General features: G+C 47.3%; 1 protein-coding gene across 1 annotated transcript in view; it reads left to right on the top strand.

The window, feature by feature from the left end:
- Positions 1-8,193: 8,193 nt before the first annotated feature.
- Positions 8,194-12,297, top strand: part of PLEKHH1 (pleckstrin homology, MyTH4 and FERM domain containing H1) — a 50,968-nt gene continuing 46,864 nt past the window's right edge. Inside the window, exon 1 of the mRNA XM_085323373.1 lies at positions 8,194-8,207. The gene's annotated coding sequence lies outside the window, so the exon portion shown is untranslated. The remainder of the gene's footprint in view (positions 8,208-12,297) is intronic.

The raw sequence follows: 12,297 nt of genomic DNA, 5'->3' as shown, positions 1-12,297 counted from the left end.
GCTTCACGTATCGAGGCGCTTTAGCCTTTTTGGCAATGAAGAATATCAGAATGGATTTGTGAGTGTGTGTGTGTGTTTTTCCCCCAAATTAAGTAAATGTTAGGTATATGTTTACATATAAAGTTATATAATACATTGCATTATACATATACATGATATAGTATACTTCTACGATATTTAATGGCATGTTTTTATACAATTATCTAACTTAAAATGAATATAAAGACACTCTGACCCACCCACCCCCAGAAAAAACAGAAGGATTGACTCAAACCTCTCTCTCCCCCCCACCCCAGTCTAAATACCCAGGGCAAGCCGGTGCCCGCTCTCCCTGCGGCTGCCTTGCACCTCAGCAGCCTGGCACAGATGCTGAAGGCTCTCCCGCACTGAGGGGGGCTCCTGTGTGCTCCACCATGCCTCAGCCATCCCCCTGGCCTCACTTTCCATTCCCCTCACCTTCCCCCTCCYTCTGCTCCAGGGACCTCCAAGAGTTTCCCTCACCTGCCACCAGCATGGTTACAGCTGAATGCAAACTGCCTCCACTGCCAGCTGCCAACACTAGGTTTCCATAGGGGCAGGAGAAGTTGTATTTCCTGGCCAACTCAGCATTTTCAGGCTGTGCTCTGGCCTCCTGCTGCATGCAATTAACACTAATTAAGCAATTAAATAAGTAATTAAAACACTACTGCATGATGTCCTTTGTAAAAGGTCTTGACTCAGTATTGTGCTGGAGCTGCTTGGGCTGCTTTAATTAACTGCCCATTTAGCACTGCTTCCCTGCCCTATGTGGGTTTCCGAGTCTGCTCGTGGATCAGCCGTGGCACGTGCTGGGACACTGCTGGAGGAAGAGCCTGTGCAGAGATCTGATTTCCAGATGCTCTTTTATCTTGGGCTTAGGCCATCCTGGACAAGGGATCACTTGTAAGGGACCGCTCAGCCGGAACGGGGTCCAAGCTGCTGAAACCTATGGCCAAAATGATGGATTCTGTCTCTTRCAAGGATTTTCACTTTAAGCATTGAGTGGAGTGGAAGACAAGTTCTAGATCTAGTACATAATCAAAAAAAGGGGGGGAGGCTGAAATTTTCAAAATTGGCACCCTTTCCTGGTCACCTTGTTGAAGACATGCTGAGACCTGTTTTCAGAGAYGCACAACTCTTTAATTTCCCAGCACCTTTGAAACTGAGCCAAGYACATTTCACTCAGAGGTGGAGATGTTCAAAATTAGGTTTGCTCATTGGTTGTGTTTGAAAGCCATCTTATCCTTTATCAAATTTACCCCTCCTCTTCTCTAGAATTTTCTGGAAATCCTAAACTGCATCACAAAAATTACRTAGACCAGAAAAGCTACCCCTCCACCCATCCCCTCCATGGCACTTCATCCTGGAGGGTGGGCTGTTTGGTAACTGTTGCTGCATGCAAGGGGATGGGTGGGCATCAGGCCACTCCCAGACTGTACCAGAATGTGATTCCTGCTGCTTTTGTAACAGAGAGGAGGGTAGGGTGAGACCTTTACAGCAGTGAGTGAAGTCTCAAAGAAATGGATACTGTGGTGGAAAGACTGGATTTGTCCCTTGCAMATGAATATTTTCACTCTGTGACCAAGATGAAGAGTCAGAGATTTTGCCCATGTGCTTTCAGATGTGACAGAAGAGAAGACAGCAGCATGTTCTTTCTGTATGTTGTACCTGTGTGTGTACTTGCATGCCGGGGCAAGTGGTGGCCCATGCTGGGGTCACCATTAGTGCTTCCTACTAACTCCATCCATTCAAAGAACTGCCGGACACTGCCTGCCTAAGCTACCTRCTGACATCATTTGCCAGTGCTGCCAATTAAAACCAATTAGCAATATCATTTGAACATACTCATGGCAGCTAGGAACACTGATAAGCACGGTTTACTGCTTTTAGCTGCTATTAGCCCTTTGGGAACAGTACAACAAAGCTTTCCTTTTCAACTTGGGGTGCAATGTTCAGCCCCGTGGCTGACTCTAGGACTCAGTTATCAGCATAGTAGTGGGATCCTCCCCTCCTCCCCAGCCACGAGCATTATCACATCCCATTATTTGTCTTCCAAAAAAAAGAATCCATTCTTTTATGCTCTTTTTATGGGTCACCATGGAAACTGGCAAGTTCAGCATCATGCCAGGGAGGCCCTGGAACTGCTGCTCTGACAGCATTTTGGAGATCTTGCCCAGGGAAAGTCAGAGCCCTCATCAAGGTTGTTCACCTGTAAGTGACCCCTCCTGGGAGAAGCAGGTGGGGGGATCTCCATGGGGGCTTTTAGCATATCTACTCYCCATGCTGAAGTGAGATAATGCTGCCCTTCACGCAATGCCTTGACAAGCCTGAAAGATGCCAGAGCAGGGATCCCAAACATCTGGGAGTTGTGTGCCTGGCTCCGGTGTGAGACTAGGAAAGGAGCCAAAAATCTCTCCAGCTAACCTACCCTCCCTCCTGCACTCCCATCTAAGACACACCACCCTGCTGATTCCAGCAAAGGAGATTGCAGGTAGGAGTCCTACGGCAGGGAATCATGTTCCTCTCCACACCCYATCATGACATCTGCCAGCTGTATGCCTGACTTCAGTGAAGTCCAAAACCCTTCCCACAGACTAGCTCCATCTCTTACTAGAGTGTCTTCTCTTTCTCCCATTGCCAGCCAGTGCAGACTGTCCTACTGGTTGCAGATAGACAGGCCTCTCTAGATGAGGCTCATCCATCAGAGGTCAGTGTTTCTGGCRGCCCCTTTGGCTCTGAACACAGAGCTGCCCCAGGTGCTCATATTGAAGTTTTCAGATCAGAAACCATAGAGAGAGCAAGCCAGGACCTACTTTCGTCTTCCTTGAAAGTATTGGTTTAACAGCTCCAGAAATGGAATTTCCCCCAGCTCTGCTGTAGAGCTAAGGCAGGGACAAGGACACCCCTTTTCCTAGCCTACCCAAACCTCTCCCATCCAGCAGCAACTTTMTTCACAGCTCCAGTAGGATCGAGAGATGAGTTCACTCCCCAGGATCCCTTCTCCTCTGAGGATTTTTGCTGAGAAGCTGTTTGCAGGGATGGGTAGCTGTAACAGAGGCCTACAAGCACCCCTCACCATTGATGTGCAGGACACATTACAGCCTCCTCAGTGCCCACTCCAAGTATATGCATCCCTCAGAAAGCTGATGTTTAAGAATGGGGCTGARATGACCAGTCTATCTACACAGCTTTCCTGTTGCTGCTTGGGAGAAGGAAGCATTTTTTTTATTTCCATCACTTGGCCTGAATTCATATCAGTAATCTATAATCTGTAACTTGCTCCCCTCACGGTTGGAGTCTCTTTTCCTGTTGCAGCTTTTCGTACTGTGCTTCCAGAACAAGGTCTGTAAATAGGCATTTGTCTGGCATTTCCCAAGAAACCTGGGAAAGCAAAGTGACCATGGCCTGTTGCCTACTTTGCCGAGGCTACACTCTTGTAAAGCCAGGCCTGCTGCTGCTGTTCAAGAAGGGGTCAAGGGATACTGAAAAGTGGCAACTGCAGAGGAAGCATCTCTCTTTGCAGCAGCAGAACTGTGGCCATCCTCACATCACTGGGGCTGCAAATAGGTCCAACTCTCCAGGGTTTTCCCTACCTCCTCCCAGCACCTTGTCTGTCCCAACTCCATCCCCCCTCTTTCTATACCTACTTTTCCTTGGCAGGAGCAGCCATGCTCCTCATCTTTGGAGCAGTGACATTTGGTTTTGCAAGTCCAGTTGAGCCATCTGTGTCTGCATAGTTGCAGCATCTGGGCTTGATAYATTTTTCATGTGAAACACATCACACATGGCCTCACTTGCACAGCATTTACCTCTACTCTGTGGACTCAGAAAAAGAGTCAAGGAGCACTGTGGTATGTGAGAACCTTATGTGCTGCATACCAGCCAATACCAGACACAGAAAGACCACACAAAACAAATATGCTTGCAAGGACTGTTTTCCTCCTCCTCAGCCTGAAGACTCCCACATGCTGTCCTCCTTTCTTCACTTCCCTGCAACAGGAGTTTGACATGCGCACACAGGCATGCTGATAACAACCCGCACTTACTTTTTAAGTTTCAGTCATCTAATCTATGGTCTAGATAAGCCTATGAGAAAGATACAAGCATTAGAAATMACGTATTGTGAGAAATGTTCGATCTGTGCATTTAATACAAAGGAAAGTTAAGTTTTGTCACAAAATACTTAAACGATAGTTGATGGCTTCTTAATCCAACAGAAAAAAAGACCTAATGAGAGCTCGTACTTGGAGGCTGAAACCTGAGAATTTCAGAGATGAAGCACGGGCATGAACTGTTAATACTGAGAATAACACTGGAGATGGGGTAATCCATCCAAATAGGAYGTCCCCCTCAAGACAGTGGGAATTCTCCACTGTTTTGCTGTCTACCAATCAGACTGTGCATGCAAAATGTGAGCTTTTGCTCAAGTGGAAGTTTTTGCTTGAATAGTACACAAGATTATCTATACGTCCTGTGTGTGAAGTGTGACTAGATGACAATGACATAATCAAAACCAGTTGTCATAGCCAGYTGCTGCTGATAGAGCACTGGAGGGCAATGGCTTCCTGACCCTCCCACTGGGTCCTCCCATGAGCAACACTGTTTATGCAACACAGTGATCCACAGCTGCCAATCTCTGTTTTCTGCTGCATGAACTTGTCATTGCTGATTAGAAGAGGAGGAGGACAGGGCTTTACAGGTCTGGGTTTTTTCTATCAGCACACTGGAAGCCCATGAGAAACAGAGCAAGGGAACAAGCACAAAGGCTACTTTCAACTTATTTAACACAAGTGGAATTCAGAGGACTATGATTTGGAGCCTAAGTTCCCTATGGAGAGAGACAAGTTCCTCAAACTGCTGTTTCAAGGCACTGTCTTGTTTCTGCACAAGCTTTTTCCCACATAGGAGGACTGAGTCTCCAGCAGGACTCTAACACATGGATTTGGTCTGGCTGGTGTCTTCACCCCTTTGGTAAGCTTTCAGAAGTGCTGTGTCTGGACAGTTGTCTGTGACAGCTTTGTTTACTAAAGACAATTTCTTTTGCTGTCGTCTTCCAACACGTTGTTCTCTTGTATCTTTTTGTCCTTCTAATTAGTTATCTTGGATGTGGTGCTCTAAACAAAGCACACTGTGCTTGTGTTGTGATAATGACAGACTAACAACACCAAGCGAGGTCTCCTGAATCTGCTATAGTTTGTTTTGTCAATAAGTTATTTGCTGTTTAYAGTAAATTTTATTTTTTGCTGAATGATTTGTCTGCAAATTGCAAAGGCCTGACATGGAGTGCTTGAGTAGACATATTAAAGATAACTGCCAAGGGAAGAAACTTGGGAATTGTGAGATACAGGCTGTTCTTACAGCTTCCTCTCTCTGAAGTCAAAAATATTTTTCTATTTGCATTATTTAATAGAAGCCATGTTTTTAATTAATAATTTTTAAATAATAGTTTTGTTGAATAGTTTAACAGGAGTGACAGTGGGCACAGAATATCTGCATTAGAGAAATGGCAGCAGAGAGTTCTGTAAGTGCTCATGCGGTTCTGGGACTGCAGGGGTTAAAGCAAGGTGTGTGCAGGCAATTCTYGGGGAGGTACTTTGTATAAAGTTCAGTGGCTGAGGAATGTCCTGGCAGTCAAGCTTCACTGCCTGGGAAAAACACAAGACCAGATTGACATTTCAGTTTAGTGATACAATCCTGTTGGCTTTGCTGGTGCAAATGAGAGAACTTGACCAGTGGCTTTAAAGGAAGAATAAAAACACCTCATAAAATTCAGATTTAGGAACACTGTGGTTGCATGCTGGGGCTGAAAGGAGTCAGGAATAGGATGCAGACCATGAAGAGAATAGCTCCTTTTCCTGTTTTGTCTGTGGCCAGCCTCAAGTTAGGAGGGGACTTTGTAAAGCATGGAGCTCCCTTTTGTCATGCTCCATATAGGCACCCGAAACCATGTTGGTGCTGGTTATTTATTACAATTCCTTGATTATTTGAAGTAACAATTAATACAGACACATACACAACATACAGAATGCAAGCAATTGGAGTCCCTTCTATTAGGAATTGCTGGAGAAATCTCTTCGAGTGACAGTGTCACCACAGCCCGCTCCATCCCTGCCTGTATTCCTGTCTGCCCCTGCTCAGCTGGCCAAATGGGAGAGGTCCTTGCCAACACTTGTTTCTTTTCAAATCTTTGTCTGTCTCTGCTTGGATCCTTGGCTATCTCTGTTCAGTGCTACCCTGCTTTCTGCCTGAACCAGCTCAGTAATGCATGCTTTGTCTTTTAGCTAGAAAAGAACAAGCAGCTTCGTTCAGCCAAAATCACATGAAACTAGAAACGGATGAGAAATCTAAAGCTAAACATCCTTCAGGGAACTGCAAGGTCCAATGAATCTTTGGAAATCTGACAATTTATTTGGATAATGAGGTATAGATTTGAGAGTCTGCTTTAGTGACTCCAATGTCAAAATCTTGAGCTCATGTTTTTAGTTATATTTCCATATTTCACCCAATCACATCAGTCTTTTTATTCATGCATAGAAAGTGATTTGCAACCCATTGTTTCTCTGCTGAGACGCCAGTGAAAGCACACTATCAATTTGCAGAAAGCTTTTACAGCAAAAGTTTAATAAATAGCAGAACTTGGACCAGGTGGTATCTGTGAGGCAGCTAACCACATTTAAGACCTTGTTTAACTGTGATCAGTGGATAGTGTTGCTTATAGTACTTAGAGATAATTTCGGTTTGTTCTTCTGCTGGATTATTCCACAGATTGTTTCAAACTGTTTAATTCAGACTGCCCTGTTGTGTGTAGGTAGTCTCAACAATACCCAAAGCACAGCTTCAGAGCATCTGCAGATGTCTCATAATCACTCACAGCGTCTTTTTGATGCAGCCCTTACCCAACAAGCCATATCCATTTTCTAGGGGAGACGAAGACCAGACTTCACCCAGTGGCTGCAAAGCAGGCTGTGCCAGAGGCTCATGGAGGTCAGCCGGTGTGATAYATGTCAGCATGACTGCAGTTATCCCCATGAAGGAGAACATTATAGAGCAATTTTTGAAGTGTTCCTGATGGAAGTAATACTGTGCCAGGTGACGGAATAAGTAGYTACAGGCTGCTAAATGGGAATCAGAATTAATTACCTTTTGCTTTGCAGCATGTAGGTCTAAGGCACAAAGTCCGGGGGGTGCTTGTTTCTGGACCCTTGGTTTGGCCCAGGCCCACTTCGCTTCCATGTGCTGCTCAGTATTAATAAATAAAAGCGCGGGCTCAGTCATCCTGAGGGCCCAGGGAGGGTGGCAGTGAATTGCCAGCAGCAGAGGGTGGCAGCAGGCAGCGCAAGSCTGCTTGCACGCGCCCGGGCTCCGCTGGACACCACCGCCACTAGATACTCATGTATGTCTGTAGATATTCACGGAAGAGCGTGCCACCCCCGAAGCGGTTCAGCGAGCGGCGGCCCCATCCCCGAATGCAAGGCCGACGGCGCTGGCAGGGCTCCCGCGGGGGACGCTCGCCCCGCCGCAGCTGCGTGCTGGGCCATCTCGTGTGCGAGGCGGCCCAAGCTGGCGGGAAGCAGAGGAGCGCTGAGAGGCCTCCTGGCGTGGCGTGGCGGCCGCCCGCGCCTCACTCCTCCTCAGCCGAGAGGGCCGCCGCGCCTCGGGGCTGGGGTCGCTTCGGGAAGGGCGGCTCGGAGGGCCGAGAGATGGCTGCGACGCTGCCCAGGCGAGGAGGAGCCGCCGCCGCGCCGGGCGGCCGCCGGCAGCGCAAAATGGCGGCCGGGCGCCAGGGGCAGCGGCGGCCCCGGTGCGACGAGGGGGCAGCGACGGCGGGGAGGCGCCGGGGGCAGCGCCCCGAGGGGGCGGCGGCGGCGGCCGCTTTCCTGGCCGCCAAGCGCGGCAGAGCGGGAAGCAGAGCGGGAGGCAGAGCGGGAGGCAGAGCGGGAGGCAGATCCCGGCTCCGCTCCTCGCCCCGGGCCGCCCCACCTGCCTGGCCGCCGAGCGGCAGAAGGGGTTAAAAGCCCGGGGCGGCTGATGTCAGTTCCTGCGCCTCTCGGCGGGGCCGGCTCTGATATGTGAGCCGCGCTCCGCCGCTCGAAGGAAAACGGAGCGAGAGCGGCCAAGTGCTGAATGGGACAGAAACCGCGCGGGGCACCTGCCTGGCGGCCGCCGCCGCCCCGCGGCGCCGGGCCGAGGTGAGGGCGCGGCGCGGCCGTTTGGCGCCTCAGACCGCGGGGTCGGAGCAGCCGCGGCGGGCGGCCGCCCCGGCGCAACCGCGCGGCTTCTCCCGCGCCTCGGGTAAGCGCTGACACCTGCGGCGGGCTGAGCGGCCGCGCCGGGAGGCTGCTCCCGGCACCTCCCCCGCCACCGGCCCGYGTGGAGAGGGGAAATGTGTATTTTTGTTTTTAATTTATTTTCCTTCCCGGCTCTCTCCAAGTCTTTCCCCGTGTGCAGCCTGCCCTCCCCGCCGTCGGTCGTGGTGTTTTTTCACCTTGCTCCGCGCATCGCTCGCCGCGCTCGCAGATAGGAGATGCCCCCGCGGCTGAGCTGTTCCGCGGCCGGAGGGGCAAAAAGCCGGGGTGAAAGTGGCGGCGGAGTGGGAAGCGGGGGGACGGGGACGGGGGCTGGCGGAGGGGCCCCGCCCCGAGCACGAGCGGCTCCCGCAGGCGGCGGGGCTGCGGCAGCAGCGCGGGGGGAGATCGCGCCGGCTTCATGCGTGGCACTTGTCGCATCTCCACCGACCCCGCCGCCTTTTTTTTTTTTTTTTTTTTTTTTTACGTTTTTCCTCGATGGCAGCAGTCTGAGCAGGATCAGTTCCCGTCTTCCAGCAGGGCCTGGTGCGTTTTGCTGGCAGGTGCTAAGGACCGTGCTCCTCCTGCGCTGAGCAGATCCCCTGCAACAGGGGCATCCGCATTGGAAAGGCAGAAATATTGCTTCGCTTGCCCACGCTTTTTTACACTGCAGCAACACAACTGCAAACATTTGACACACATACATGTCTATTCCTGAAAGCCCTCATGTTTTATTGTTTAATTGTTTTGTTATTGTTTAATTTGTTTGTATTGTCTAATTACTYTTCATTCTTGGAAGGCTTTTCAGGTGAAATTTAGAGTTTTTGAAATGTTCTGATTTTTACTGTGGGTCTGTTGATATCTGGGACATCTGCTGATTCTGGTCTAAAGACATGCCATAGYCATGGCATTCTGGTGTAGATTTTGACTTCATCAGAATTAATTACAGTCAGGTACAAGTGCTCCAAGTAAAGATATTCTTTTTTTTTTGTATGTAACATTTGTTGTCAGAATTGTCTCCAGTGTTAATTAAAACTTACAGGTATAATCAAATCTAGGAGTCTTATGTCTGTGTTTAGCAGCTGGTTCAGTCATTTTTGCTCCCCAAGTTCAGAGCGCTCAACAGCTGCCGTGATCTTCACTGGAAGCTGTTTGATGCTTAAGGCGCTGAAAATCAAGCTGCTCTTTAAGAGGCTTCAGTATACATTTARGAATCAAACTTTGAAAATCTAACTTTTCCTGTGGCTGCTTTCTATTTTCCAAGTTCYTAATGCAAAAATACTGTCCCTGAAAGTATCTGATTCCCAACTTCCTCATATGCCAAAGGAAAACAACAACAACAAAAAGAACTGTTGTACCATATAACCATAGAAATTCTTCATGTGAAAAGCACCATACCTGAGGAAAACAAAAATCAAATAACTTAGTGGATTAAGATGGTTAAGAATTAAGGGGGAAAAAAATGTCGTATGAAATGGCAAGTCTAGAAGCAAGGATTTAAAGTCAGTCTGACAAATTAAAGTTGATACTGTAATTCATAAAGCACAGGTCTAGGAGAGCAGGGAGTGGGGGAGAGGGAATACTGCATTTAACAGCAGATGAAAAATTAGAATACATTTGAAAAAAAGCTGTTATTTAAGATACGAAGTTAAATGTGAAATAGGGGAGACTTTCAAAACTGGTGCAATATTGTCCTCTGATAAGGTTTTGCTAGATAAACGAAAAGCTGTATATCTAATCTCTGGCCTACAGAGACCATTTGCTATGATGACGTGGGAAAATTATTAGCTTAGCTGGAGAAGAGGGGATTAATAAACAAACTATAAAGTGGACACAGAGATGACAAAAGGGTATGTAACAACATTTTGCTGAAGGGGGGGCTGTTCAAAGCTCCATAAATCCCTGTCCTGTAGATGGACTTAATAGTTTTGTTAATAACTTGGGTACAAAAGATAGGAGTTTGCTGATAGGATAAACACTGTCATCACAAAGTAGCAGATAATGCACATTAGTACTAGTAACAAAATGTACATGTAACATGGGAGATCGCTGTTTAGAAACAGCGGAGAAGGAAAAGATCTGAATATACTAATCAATCATAGACTAGAATAAGCGTAGGCCTGTTAAATTTTGCAGTGGACTRTACTGCAGATATCTGTGTTGGATCGTTGTGGAGATCTGGCACAGAGCTGTCCTTGATGAAGCTGTTCCTGTATCACTGTAATGGCCCCCTGCACTCCAAGGTTTGGCATTTTTAAGGGGGAAACCAGCACAGATTCCTCTGCTCCGACAGGGTTGGTTCCTCTCCAAATGTTGGCCACCAGGGTGATGTGGCCATAAAAAGGGCAAATGCAATTAGATGAGATCTTCCCTAGGGGAGAAGAGTGTACTAATGCCTTTACACCAGGTGCTGGTGAGACTGGCTGCACACTGCTTTCCAGATGCAGCTGCGGTCACTGATGTCTATGAAGGGGAGTAAGAGAGAAACCACAACTCTCATGCTGTGGGCACTGACATTGGAACAAGTGCAGAGGGAGAGTGTCAAGCTAAAAGTCGCTTTTCTTTTGCCTTGCAAAATAAGATCTTTAAGCAAAGCTTTTGATTTCTATAAATATATCAAGGGGTAAATGTGTGGGAGAGGAAGAATCTAGTTAAGCTGAAGGGCAGTGTTTTACAGGCATGAACAGATAGAAGCTAGTTATATTTCTGCTGGTAATTAGAAGAGGGCTCATTAGAAGGGTGAGGTTCTAGAGCAACAGGAATAGTAGGAGGAAAAATGCCTGCACAGTTCAAAGGAAGGGCTGCATTCGTTATAAAAGGGATTATATGATGCAATAGTCTACAGCGAAAGGGAACTTAGACTTAATGATCCAGGACACTTATTCCAGTCTTAACTTCTTTCTTAGAACTTGATATTTTCCTTCAACCAGAAGTCATGGACTGTCTGAATAAATTGCTATTGTTCTGGCATAAGCTGTGTGGAAAATCATATTCATCRATCGTATGTTCTCTTTGGGCTTAAAAATCTATGAATAAGGACTGAAATATCTTTAGGACTATTTAAAGAGAACAAAATTTCATTTGAGAGCTGAAGTAGCATGTTCAAAACAGTTGGCTGTAAACATGGTGTTGCGGGATCCTTTCATGACTACTGTACTTCTCTTGGTTTGACAGTGCCTGATATCACTGTCTTAAGGCAAAACTTAGAGTTGGTATTATAAACTTGTTTGTGAGTGACCAAAAACTTCTGAAGTTGATTACTAGCAACTTTATTTTATACATGTTTTACATCTCTTAAAATTAGCATAAAGTGTCTGGAACTTCTGACCAGTTCCTGAGTAAGAGAATAACTAGGTCAAAAAGCACAGCTTTTCCCACTTTGCCACTTTGCTGTGACTTTTGAGTAGTTGTGTCTCTCTTGARATGTGAACAAGGACTTCACTAAACCTATATGCCTGCTTTAGCCCTAGCTTGTTCCTAGCTGGAATCTCTTTGTGCTAAAATAGAGTGATTGTTCAGATACTCTCCCAGTGTCCGTGGTCCTCCATCGTGAYGTTCCTGAAAAGTGGTCTTGGAATCTGGTGCCTGGGGGAAACTGGAGTAAAATATCAAATCTTTAAACTGCAGTAGAAGTGAAACTCAGAGCGTGGAGATATGCTTTGTAGCTCTCTCTGCCTGTATTGCATTACAAGAAGATAGGCCATTGGGAGGAAACAAAGTGTGCTGCGTGTGCGTTTCAGTCTGTTTGAAGACACTAGGTTGACAAGTCCTCTCTTCGTGGCATGTGTGGAGCAGGTAGGGTACAGGTGGTGCTTGCCATGYTCTGACTCTTAACTTAAAGAGCTGTGCAACCCAGTCTCCGTTCCTGTTCRTTGCAGCTCCTGCCGAGAGGCTGCTGCTGAAGCACTTACACCATACCAACCACACAGGTTGCACATACAATATGGCAGGAGGGAAGCAAGCAAATAGTAGCAGCCAGTTCATCCAGAATGTC

The sequence above is a fragment of the Rhea americana genome, unplaced genomic scaffold (assembly GCF_003343005.1).
Source record: "Rhea americana isolate MKP2758 unplaced genomic scaffold, rheAme1 scaffold_84, whole genome shotgun sequence".
Taxonomy (NCBI): domain Eukaryota; kingdom Metazoa; phylum Chordata; class Aves; order Rheiformes; family Rheidae; genus Rhea; species Rhea americana.
Note: the sequence above shows the minus strand (reverse complement) of the source record. Positions and strands in the feature narration are given on the sequence as shown.